Source organism: Macaca fascicularis, chromosome 1 (genome assembly GCF_037993035.2).
Source record: "Macaca fascicularis isolate 582-1 chromosome 1, T2T-MFA8v1.1".
Lineage (NCBI taxonomy): Eukaryota > Metazoa > Chordata > Mammalia > Primates > Cercopithecidae > Macaca > Macaca fascicularis.
This window is the reverse complement of record NC_088375.1, coordinates 58,103,448-58,116,361: the sequence shown is the minus strand read 5'-3', so window position 1 is coordinate 58,116,361 and position 12,914 is coordinate 58,103,448.

Sequence of the window (12,914 nt, the reverse complement as noted above, 5' to 3'; positions counted from 1 at the left end):
CCAGCCTGGCCAACATGGTGAAACCCCATTTCAACTAAAAATACAAAAATTATCCAGGTGTGGTGGTGCGCACCTGTAATCCCAGCTGCTTGGGAGGCTGAGGCGTGAGAATAGCTTGAACCGGGGACAAGGAGGCTGCAGTGAGCTGAGATGGTGCCACTGCACTCCAGATACAAACAGAAAAACATCAGCAAAGACTGTGGATGTCTACAGGATGCTAGTCTGTGAGGGACAGACATTATGAAGTCAGTGTGGCAAGAATGGAGGGACCTAAGAGAAGTGTTAGGATTTGAATCCCACCTTCCCTAATGGGGCCCAGTACTTAATGCTCTGCAGTTATTTTCCATCTGTGAAATGGATTCTGACCAAGAGATTTGTCAAATAGCATGTAGATCAGTAAGTTTAAGATACCATGAGTAGTAAAGAAGCAATTCTGGCTGAGCGCTGTGGCTCAAGCCTGTAATCCCAGCACTTTGGGAGGCCGAGACGGGCGGATCACGAGGTCAGGAGATCGAGACCATCCTGGCTAACATGGTGAAACCCCGTCCCTACTAAAAAATACAAAAAACTAGCCGGGCGAGGTGGCGGGCGCCTGTAGTCCCAGCTACTCAGGAGGCTGAGGCAGGAGAATGGCGTAAACCTGGGAGGCGGAGCTTGCAGTGAGCTGAGATTCGGCCACTGCACTCCAGCCTGGGTGACAGAGCAAGACTCCGTCTCAAAAAAAAAAAAAAAAAAAGAAGCAATTCTGCCCAGGTTACCTATGCGTAGTGAGTTCAAACTTCCTTCAGTCTTTATAGCACTCGTTAAACAGATTCTTTAACAAATGGTACCTAATACCTGCTTGGCTCTGTTTGAGGTCCTTGTGTAACAGTGGTGAACAAAATGGTTAAGGTCCTGGCTATCAGAATGTGTACCTAGCATCCTTAAATCTGATTTCTGAAAAGAACATGTATTTAGATAATTTATGAATAATTATTCTGAAATAGTGCAAAGAAAAACTAAGATGCTTTGGTGAGACATCTGAACTTTCACTGTCACAGGAAGCTACAACTTCCCACAATGTCCAGGGCTGGACCTACCAGTAATTGGATGTGGCTTCTCTCTTGTTTCTTTAGTGCTTTTTTTTTTTTTTTTTTTTTTAATATAAACAAAACCCACAGCATTTTAATACTTATTTTTATATTTCCCGGAATACTCATATTACTCATACCTCTGAAAACACACGTTTAAATCTGGGTTAAAATTTAATCAAGATGTGAAAATGCTCATTCTTTGACTTGGTAATACCAGTTTAAGAGTTTGTTTTAGAACCTAGTGAGATATACCAAAGTGTTATTTATGATCATCTCCCCCAAAACAAAAGAGAAATGCTTATGGTCCCACAAAAGGAGTATGAAAGAAATCATGGGATTTTATCAGATTTCATATGTAGCCACTGGATATTATAAATATGAAGTATCTAGCAACATGGAAATATATAACAAAAAGGACAAAACTCTAAATGTCATGTATACTATGAATGCAATTTAAAATTATGTTCAGGGCCGGGCGCGGTGGCTCAAGCCTATAATCCCAGCACTTTGGGAGGCCGAGACGGGCGGATCACGAGGTCAGGAGATCGAGATCATCCTGGCTATACGGTGAAACCCCGTCTCTACTAAAAATACAAAAAACTAGCCGGGCGAGGTGGTGGACGCCTGTAGTCCCAGCTACTCGGGAGGCTGAGGCAGGAGAATGGCATAAACCCGGGAGGCAGAGCTTGCAGTGAGCTGAGATCCGGCCACTGCACTCCAGCCTGGCCGACAGAGCGAGACTCTGTCTCAAAAAAAAAAAGAAAATAAATAAATAAATAAAATTATGTTCAGGCCAGGTGCAGTGGCTCTCACCTATAATCCCAGCACTTTGGGAGGCCGAGGTGGGTGGATCACTTGAGGTCAGGAGTTCCAGACCAGTCTGGCCAACATGGTGAAACCCCGTCTCTACTAAAATTACAAAAAGGAGCCAGGCATGGTGGTACATGCCTGTAATCCCAGCTACTTGGGAGGCTGAGGCAGGAGAATCGTTTAAACTCTGGAAGTGGAGGTTGCAGTGAGTTGAGATCAAGCCACTGCATTCCAGCCTGGGCGACAAAGTGAGACTCCATCTCAAACAACTAAACTAAACTAATGTTCAGGGCCAGGTGCTGTGGCACTTTGGGAGACCAAGGTGGGAGGATCACTTAAGCCCAGGAGTTTGAGACCAGCCTGGGCAACGTAAGGAGACCCCGTCTCTACCCAAAAAAACCCACAAAAACCAGATGTGGTGGTACACATACCTGTGGTCCCAGCTACTCAGGAGGCTGAGCCCAGCAGATTGAGGCTGCAGTGTAGCTGTGACTGTATCAGTGCTCTCCAGTCTGGGCAACAGAGCAAGATCCTCAGTCAATAAATAAATAGAGAGATTAGATAGATAGATAGATAGATAAAAATGTGTTCATGTATGCATAGAAATGTTTGATTTAGTACAATGGCATTATGATTTTCTTTTTTCTTAAATATTAATCTCTAGTAATGTTACTGTAATATTTGTGCAAAAACGAAACCAACTGAGTTAATACATCCTTGCTATACCTGTTTTGGAATGATTATTGGTGTGGGCAAAAATCTTATCTGTTATATTGAATCTAGTGTATGGAGAAGGTGGCCAAAGTAAGTAAACAGCTCAAATTGAATACTGAAACTTTGTTAGCCTAAATTAGCTAGGCTTTGAATTACCATGGAGATATTATGAAATACCAGTGTGTACTATGTCTGAATATATTGAAAAGAGATTGATCAAGTATGTATTCATTTAGGTTTTGGGGATCCTATATTCAACAAATTGTGTAGATAAATACCAACACAATCTTTTATCCCCAAGATTAGTCAAAGTAGATTCTTGCCATAGATGTGATGCACCCAGAGAACCTGACTGTTGTAAAACCATGTAATATTTCAGGGAATGCAAGCAAATGTACTGCAATTAGTTAAACTAGAATTGAACCAGGAGTAAAGTTAGAGGGGTCTAGATCTAATTTCATACTTATTGCTGATGAAAGAAGGCCCTGTTAAGTAAAATATTTTCCTGATAATCTAGATATAAGAAAAAAAAATACAGAGTATATTAAAGTTGCCACATTAAAGCAAAATGAAGAAATTAAAATGTCTTTAAATTTCTACATATTCACTGTTGAATTAGTGAATTGAATATTTTTATACTGTGAAAATTAAGAAGTCTGTCAGGAAACTTAAGAGTTAATTGTTAAAGTGAGTGGACTAAGAGATGGTGCTGTAGTTGGAATCTTGAGGTTTTTAATGTTTTTTTAGTTAGTTTTAGAAATATAGCCTTATATTTTGAGAGCAGTTTGAACTTTGAACTGTCAGAGTCTGTTTTAGAATCTATCTGGGGCCAGGTGCAGTGGCTCACACCTGTAATCCCAGTACTTTGGGAGGCCAAGGTGGGCGGATCACCTGAGGTCAGGAGTTAGAGACCAGCCTGGCCAACGTGGAGAAACCCCGTCTCTACTAAAAATACAAAAATTAGCTGGGTGGGGTGGCGCATGCCTGTAATCCCAGCTACTTGGGAGGCTGAGGCAGGAGAATCGCTTGAACCCTAGGAGGTGGAGGTTGCAGTGAGCCGAGATTGTGCCGCTGCACTCTAGCCTGGGCGACAGAGCGAGACTCTGTCTCAAAAAAAAAAAAAAAAAAAAAAAAAAAGAGAGTCTGTCTGGAACGGGAGGACTTGGATCATTCATCCGAGGATAATATATCAATTGCTTAGAAAGCCTTTTACCAAATCTTATTTAAAAACAGAATTATATGTTGTCATAAAGCAGCCTAGAGTAGAAGTCTGAGAACATTTTTCTTATACTTTTCTCTAGCCAGCAATAAACTATTTACATCATCCTTAGATTCTGGTCACTCATTTACTTGTTCATTCATTCCTAAAAATGTGAGTATGGGGTACCAGGCACTGTGTCAGGTGCTGGGATACAATGATAAACTAAGATAGTCAAAGTTCTTGCTCTCCTGGAAATAACATTCTAATGGGAGTAGGCAGACAGAAAATAGCAAACAAACAAGATAACTAGATTGTGCTAAGCACTGCAAAGTAAGGACACAGGATAATGAGCTGGAGAATAATGGGGGTGGGTGCACTTTAGATTGCTGCTCTAGGAAGAGTTAAAACACATCTTGGACTGTCTCTCGTTTCTAACGCTCCTAGAAGCAGCCTCTGAGCCCAATTAGTACACATAATTGAAATGGTGAATTAGGGAAGATTCAGGTGGAATGAGGGTGCTCAAAATCTGTTAGTCAATTTGACCAAGAAACGTCTGAACCTGTAACATGATTGACTCTACAGAGACAGTCTCGGAAGGGTCTTTTAGGATGGTCCCAATTGCTTCTATTAATATCTTGGCCAGCCGGGCACAGTGGCTCACACCTGTAATCCCAACACTTTGGGAGGCCAGGGCGGGCGGATCACGAGGTCAGGAGTTTGAGGCCAGCCTGACCAACATGGTGAAACCCTGTCTCTACTAAAAAAATACAAAAATTAGCTGGACGTGGTGGTGCATGCCTGTATTCCCAGCTATTTGGGAGCCTGAGGCAGGAGAATCGCTTGAACCCAGGAGGCGAAGGTCACAGTGAGTTGAGCGAGCCACTACACTCCAGCCTGGGCAACAGGGTGAGACTCTGTCTCAAAAAAAAAAAAAAAAAAAAAGGCCGGGCACGATGGCTCACGCCTGTAATCCCAGCACTTTGGGAGGCCGAGGCGGATGGATCACGAAGTCAGGAGATCGAGACCATCCTGGCTAACACGGTGAAACCCCGTCTATACTAAAAATACAAAAAATTAGCCGGGCGTGGTGGTGGGTGCCTGTAGTCCCAGCTACATGGGAGGCTGAGGCAGGAGAATGGCGTGAACCCGGGAGGCAGAGCTTGCAGTGAGCTGAGATCGTGCCACTGCACTCCAGCCTGGTCGACAGAGCGAGACTCCATCTCAAAAAAAAAAACAAAAACAAAAAACAAAATAAAACTTGGCCATATTTTAAATGTAGGATCCATACATAAATTTTAACGCCCAATTTTTAATTATAGTCAGTAGCAAACATGTTACTTTTGGGAAGTCTCTTTTCTGACTTGTTAAGGCAAGTATGCATGGCTCTAAAATTCTACAACGCAAATTGCGTTTTTGTTTTGATGAGCTCTGTTCCTTTATTCATACATTCATTCATTCAACAAATATTTATTCAGAACTTACTAGGTCCTGGGGATACTACAGTGAACAATAAACAGCAATCTATGCTCTCATGTGATAGCCTCTGGTTATACCGCTTGATTCCTTTTCTTTTTCTTTCTGACTTATATACTGCTACTTTCTGACTTATATACTACTTTCTTACTTTCTGACTTGTATGCTGCTAATATCACGGCTTAACCTAACACCAATTTGGGAAGATAACATTTATGCGATGTAAATAGATCTATTTTATGTTCTGCTGTTCTTAACACTTAAACATTATTATTGCGAGTGATTTTTGTATTCTTTTGGATGTGGGTAATTTAACTTTTATTAAGGTAATTTTAGTATGTTAGATGCTCAACTCTGTTGGCCATTAGAGTGCACTTCTTTATTTAGGAGCGTATAACTACTTGTCTCTGACTGATTGTGCAGCCATGACATAGCTGGAGTGAGGATCCAGCTTTAAACATTGTGAGATAAATCATTTCCACAGTCTTGCTTAAGTGGCCATTTTAGTGTAGAGAAGCACATTTTCTGTTGAAAGCCAATGTGAATGTCTCCTTGACCCAGGGTCTCAACAATTTTTGAGCAATGTAGATATGATGGTTTAGAAAAAGCTCAATAGATTAAAAAAAAGATTCTGTAAAATTAAAAATTTCCCTTTGAAGAATTATTGATAAAAGCATGCATTTGAAATGATATAATTAATATATATATCAATAATAAAAATGGGGTCTATTTGAGTTTACTAAGCATTAGCTTAGCAATAGCTACATTTCTCTAGACAGATTTCTGAGTTGCTATGAACATTTTGATCTCAAGACAATGAAACCTGTAGAAGTTACTAGTTCCTTTTTCCTTTTTAATGCTCTGTATACCAAACAAAAACTGTCTCCTTTCATGCATAAACATTAATGACCAATATCTGAGTGCAAAGCCTGTATATTCAAGGTTAAAACTAATTCCCTGCACTATTTGGGGAGATGATTAACTCTTCTTGGTAGCAGACCAGAAGCAAGAGGGGCAGCCCCCACCTCTTCATCTTTCTGTGGAGTGCTGTAGGGTTGTCTAGAAAACAGCTGCTCCCCACATGTACTGGGTGTGAAAAAATCCATTTTTGAGAAACAAAACATCAAAACAAAGACCTCATAGCTGTATATTTTTCTACCTTTAGGTCCAGGATCCAAAGTCCATATTGAAATCGCTTACTTGCCTTCCAGAGCTCAGGGGTGACCGCAGGAAGTAGACCCAGAGGTTTTCACAAACCAGGTCTTCCCTGGAAATAGTAGTAGAGGCTCGAGACCCAGATCCCCATGGCCAGGTGGCTGGTTTCTTTAGGGGAGGGCCTGAGCCAAGAGTTTTTCAGAGGCAGAGCCATGTGCCTTTCTGATCTGACTATATTCTGGGCTTAGGTGAATCTAGGTTAACTTTGGAATGGTCAGAGGGGTTGAAGCAAAACTGGCATGGATATCCTGCTGGTTGTCAAATGTTGGGCAAGTGTCCTGCTCCTAATTTTTAAAGGACAAATATTTGAAATGAGCTAGCTATTTTAGATAATTTAAAAATTATTTATGTGCTGGTTTATTGTATAATAAAAGGAATATGAAATATTGTACATAACTTAAAAACAGATTAAAACAAGCCTGGCACAGTGGCTGGCACCTGTATTCCTAGCTACTGAGGAGGCTGAGGTGAGAGAATTGCTTGAGCCCAGGTGTTCGATGCAATGAGCTATAATTGCACCACTGCACTCCAGCCTGGGCAACAGAGTGTTCTCTCTACATATAAAACAGTAGGTCAACATTACAAAATGTTAAGATAAAAAAACACCCATAATACTGCCATTCCATTTTTCCTCTGTGCAAATATATTTGAACATGGTTACATTCATAATGCACATATATCATTTGTATTCTGCTTTTCAATTTAATATCATCCTCAGTATTTTCTGTATATTTTGACAGTCTTCATAATTCATTTTTAATGATAATATAGAATTTCATTAGAAAGATGTACCATAATTAACATTTTTCTGATTATTGGGCATTCATATTTTGTAGTGAACATCTTTTCTTTTGGATCATTTCTTAGGATCAGTTTCCAGCAATAAGATTACTGTGTCAAAGGGAATAGACATTTTCATGACTGATACATGCTTTGCAAAAGGTTTGGCCTTTTTCTTTGCACAACTTTAAAGGTGAATCATCAGCCATGAGCCAGTGCTTACATTTTTGGACAGTTAATTATTATTCCCATATTAGGCAGAGAGAGAAAAGCTCTGTGCACATCTGATTTTCTTCTTATTGCTTTCGTTATGTAGAGCTGACATGTTGAGAAAAATGTCCTGGCTGTGAGACATTCCAGACAACAGAGCCATCACTTTGGAAAAGTTTGGACCAATCCCAATTTTGCAATCAGCTCCCAGAGTTTTTCATATTTCTTTTGGCAAAGATATCTGTCACTGTGGTCAAATGCAGCTGAATGGTTAAAGTCACAGCGTGAGCTGATCAAGGTGCCTATTTTAGTATTAGGTTGGCAGTCTGTGGCCAGGTGTCTGAGTATTTTGAGAGAAGTAATTTTGTAAAGTAATTTGCAATTCTTAACTGTGAACAGTGTCAGAAGACTCATATGCAGGTTTTCTGTGGAGATTATCTCCCTCTTCCAGACCAATTGGAAGGTAATCATTGGTTTTTGAATGAAACACACTGGGCCAGGCACAGTGGCTCATGCCTACAATCCCAGCACTTTGGGAGGCTGAGGCAGGCGGATTCCCTGAGGTCGGGAGTTCGAGACCAGCCTGGCTAACATGGTGAAACCCCGTCTCTACTAAAAATACAAAAGTTAGCCAGGTGTCGTGGCATTCGCCTGTAATCCCAGCTACTCAGGAGGCTGAGGCAGCAGAATCGCTTGAACCCAGGAGGCAGAGATTGCAGTGAGCCGAGACGTGCCATTGTACTACAGCCTGGGCGACAGAGCAAGGCTCCATCTCAAAAAAAAAAAAAAAAAAAAAAAACCAGAAAAAAAGAAAAGAAAACACACTGATTGCAGGGAAATTAGGACACCTTGGTCCTTGCTGAATGTGTCACAGTGTCTGTACTTTGCAGCAAATTGCTTCACCTGAGTTTTTTCCCTCTGAGAAGCAAAGATATTGGAAACAGGAGTGCCAAAATCCCTAAAATTTTTTAGGTTCTTTGTCTATTGGATGATTCTAATTGCATCCCCATTTTTGTAGCCAAGGATGTAACTTCTCTATTCATTGGGGCTTCTGTCAGGCAACAATGGAAAAGAATGGGATGTGAAACACAAACCAATGTTTATAGTTTGTAATTTCTACCAGAAGATACCATGGCATATATAATTAAAACCAATGGCAAAAATTATTTTGACTCTCTGTGGCTTGAATGTACTTACTCCATCCCTGCTCCTCATGAATATGTTAAACATAGAAAAAAAAAATAGCATTCACTCTTGCCCAGCAGGTTAAGAGGAATTCAATCCATTCTGTGGAACTGGTCTTGAATTTACCGACCATTACTTTATTTGCTGACTGTAAAAATTCTAGCTTAAAAAATAGCACTCTCAGCAACATCATTTTCAAACATGAAGACCAACAGTATTTTATTTAGCATAGCATTTTGAAAATCTCATGGCAATTTGGTAAGAAAAACTTAGGCCAGTTAGGGGAGGAGTAAAAATGAAAGTGGGAATAGCATTCATTTTCTTTTTCTATTTTTTCTTTTTATTTTTTGGGGGCAGTCTCATTCTGTTGCCCAGGCTGGAGTGCAGTGGCGCGATCTTGGCTCATGCAACCTCCGACTCCCGGTTCAAGCGATTCTCCTGCCTCAGCCTCCTGAGTAGCTGGGAGTACAGGCGTATGCCACCACGCCTGGCCAATTTTTGTGTTTTTAGTAGAGACAGGGTTTCACCATATTGGCCTGGCTGGACTCAAACTCCTGACCTGAGTGATCCGCCTGCCTCAGCTTCCCAAAGTGCTGGGATTACTGGCATGAGGCACTGCACCTGGCCATTTTCTGTTAACTCTCTGAAATTAATTTTCATTTAGTCTGTTACAAAAGTAGTTATTCTTATTTTCCCCTATGAAGGCATAGAGTCAGTAAAGAGATTTATAATGAAGCTACGTGGTCACTTTAATGCATATCTTTGTAGCTGCCCATAGAAGAATTTTCTATTGACCGTGGAAACCCCGTCATAAGAAACAGGCTCAGCGTCACCCTAGCTGAGTTCAAGTAGTTTACTTAACCCGTCTGTTTCCATACTGGTAAAATGGGTTATGGTGAAGATTAGAGCTGATACAGTTTAAGCACTCAGCTACCCTCTTGCAAGTGAGGATACTATATTTAGAGAGGAACCCATTCCCAACCTCTCCCCAGGGAATAGCAGCAGGAGGGTGCTGGGTTGTAGACCAGTGTTGAGACTTGCAAGTAGTCTTTGGCACCATAGGGCCATGCATATTCACTCATCAAATTCAGCCGTGTGTGTGTGTGTGTGTGTGTGTGTGTGTGTTTGTGACCCTACTCTGTGCCAGGTACTGTTTCAGGTATTAGGGATACTGCTGTGAATAAAACAGAGACGCTGATGGAGACAAGTAATAAGTAAAGAAACATAGATGGAGATCTGTGCTATAAAGAAATAGCAGAGAGCAGGCATGTTGGCTCATCCCTATAATCCTAGCGCTTTGGGAGGCCAAAGCGAGAGGATCACTTGAGTCTAGGGGTTCAAGTCCAGCCTGGGCAACATGGTGAGACTACGTCTCTACTTAAAAACAACAACAACAACAACAACAACAAAAACAGAGTATGGAGATAGAGAATGATCAAGTGGGAGGGAATTGTTTTGGATAGGACTTTCAGATCGAGTAAGGTCAGATCAGCCTCTCATCAGAAGACACTTGTAGCAGAGTACTTACTAAGGAAGTGAAGGAGCTCTGAGTTTGTCATATGAATATTGGGAAAAAGAATGTTCCAGGCAGTGGAAACAGCATGAGCAAAGGCCCTGAGGCAATAGCATACTTAGTGTGTTCCACTAAGGAGGGCAATGTTGTGTCTGGAGTGGAGTCAACAAGGAAGAGATTAAGCTAGAGACTGAGGTCAGAGAGAAGGGTGAGGTGGCCAGATCATATGAGGCCTTGTAAATCAAGATAAGGACTTTCTTTGGCTTTTGAGTAAAATGGGAAACCATAGAGATTTTTGAGCAGAGGAGTGACATCATCTGACTTCAAAGGAGTTTTTATAGTGTGATGTGGGCTTTTCTAGGCTCAGGCAAGAGGTGGACAGGGTGAACGGGGAATAGATCTTGCAGAGCTGAGCATTCCAACATGGAGGCCTCTAGCCATAAGTGGCTACTTAAATGTAAATTCATTAAAATTTTAAAAATTAAAAATTCATTTTCTCAGTTGCACTAGTCACATTTCAAATTCACAGTAGCCACATGTAGCAAGTGGCTACAGTATTGGACAGTGAGATGTAGATCATTTCCATTGCCACAAAAAGTTGTGTTGGACAGTGCTGGTAGGGTATTAAAGGCCTTTGTAGGGAGTTCGGCTTTTACTCTGAGTAAACAGAAAGCCATTGGAGGGTTTTAAGCAGAGGAGGAACATGCTCTGACTTATGATTTCAAAAGATCACTGTTGAGAATAGACTGTAACGGGACAATGGTGAAAGCTGAGAGACCATTAATAGTCTAGATGACAGATGACCATGTCTTTGATGAGGGGGTAGGAGTGATCATGATGAGAAATTATTGGATTTTGGATATATTTTGAAGGCAGAACCAATAGGCTTTTCTGATTAAAATGATGCGATATGAGAAAACAGTGACAAAAAGGTTGTGGGTGATGATGAGAGAAGAGAATGTAAGGCAAAAGAGAAGGGATTTCTCCTTGTGGAGGAGGAGTCTCATTCACCTTGAAGCAGGAGTGAAAGCAGGGATTTGGGTGTAAAAAGATTTAGAGAGTCCTCATCTAAGCAGAAGATGAAAGAGTAAAGAGAGAGAGATGGCTGTACTGGAAGTTTGAAGGTGATGGAGAAAGTTTCAAATAATTGTTGGAAAATGAGTTGTAAAAAGAAACATAACACAGTTGTTACAGCAGGGCATGCTTGCTTGTTCCTATAGTCCCAGCTACTTGGATCCTGAGGCAGGAGGAATTCTTGAGCCCAGGAGTTGGAGGCTGCAGTGAGTTGTGTTTATGCCACTGCACTCCAGCCTAGGCGACAGAGCAAGACTCCATTTCTTAAAAATAAAACAAAAATGCAGTTGTTAGTATTGAGGGCCCATAAGAAGTTGGTGACCATGAACCTATCTATGCTTTTGATCACCTCCAGCAGAGTGTGACAGTTGTGTGCAAGCAAAGAGAAAGGAGATGGCAGGGTTCAACGAGGGCTGTTGTTTTCCTAGATACGTTTGTAGAAAAAACAGAGAAGAAGGGAGTTTAAGGGACTGGTAAAAAGGATATTGTAATAACAGACCATGGACTAGAAATTGAATAAGAAGGAAAGTGAAAACAGCTGAAGGCTAATGAATTGGGAGAAAGCAGAGGGATCAGTAGACTGGAGGCCCCAATATTTCTAAGAGCAGTTGGAGTTGTTGTCATGCAAGTTGGAAGGAAAGATGCTTATCCAAAAGCTGAATGCCTGAATCAGTAATCTTGCCGGCAGAGCTATTGTAGGTGATGACAAAGTCAGTCCTTTGAAGTCTATGCATATATATCTTCATTATAGGCTGACTTGCCAAGTCTTAGAATTTTATACAATATAACCTCACTGTGGATCTCATCTAAGCAGGTTTGGTAACCAAAAGCTCAAGAGTGTGAGATTGGGAGCCCAGAGAGCTACCCTACAGCTCATAGCCTGTCACAAACCAGCCGTGTAACCATGGACCTTGAGGAAATGAACCTTATGGTCCCTTCTGTCTCTAATCTGTGACTCCGTAGCCCCATTATAATATAGCCTTTTCCCAAACACTGACCTTCAACATAGACCCTGGGGGATTTTTCTATTAACAATTTGCAACTCTGCACATTTTTATCTGCTGATGCCTCTTGGAATATTAAATGCTTAGAAAGCTGTCCTGGGGATCACTTTCTGGAATCTTGACCATGTAGTCATCTGAGTGGGTGTGACAGGAATTATACACCAGCAGCATTTGTATCTAAGTGTCCTTCAGGCACTGGGATGGCTGCACCTTTACCAATCCTCTCCAACTCTCTCCACCTAGAAAACATTCTTTTCTCTTAATTTTGTTAGAGCTATATAGGAATGCTCCTTCAGCCGAAATGACAGAGGCTGTTGCTCTCAGAATCAAATGCAATAATGTGACCTGTAAATTCCTATGAATATATTGATATTTTAGGGATATTTGTTTATTCAGAAGAGATTCCAGACACAGAACTCTCTTCCTCTCTGTTCCCTAACCCTGCTTTTTGCCATCGTTCTTCTCTCTCTAGGGCACAGAGAGAATTAAGAACAATCTAAGGTAAATTTTTAACAAGATGGTCTAGCTTGAGCTTTGTAGGCTTGAATGATTAAATAAGTAGCAGTTTTTTTGCTAAAATAACCACATTGTTTGCAAAAGTTTTCTCCTTTGAGTTTTCTACGGTTATTACAGTGATCTAACTGCCTTACCTGCTTTTGGAC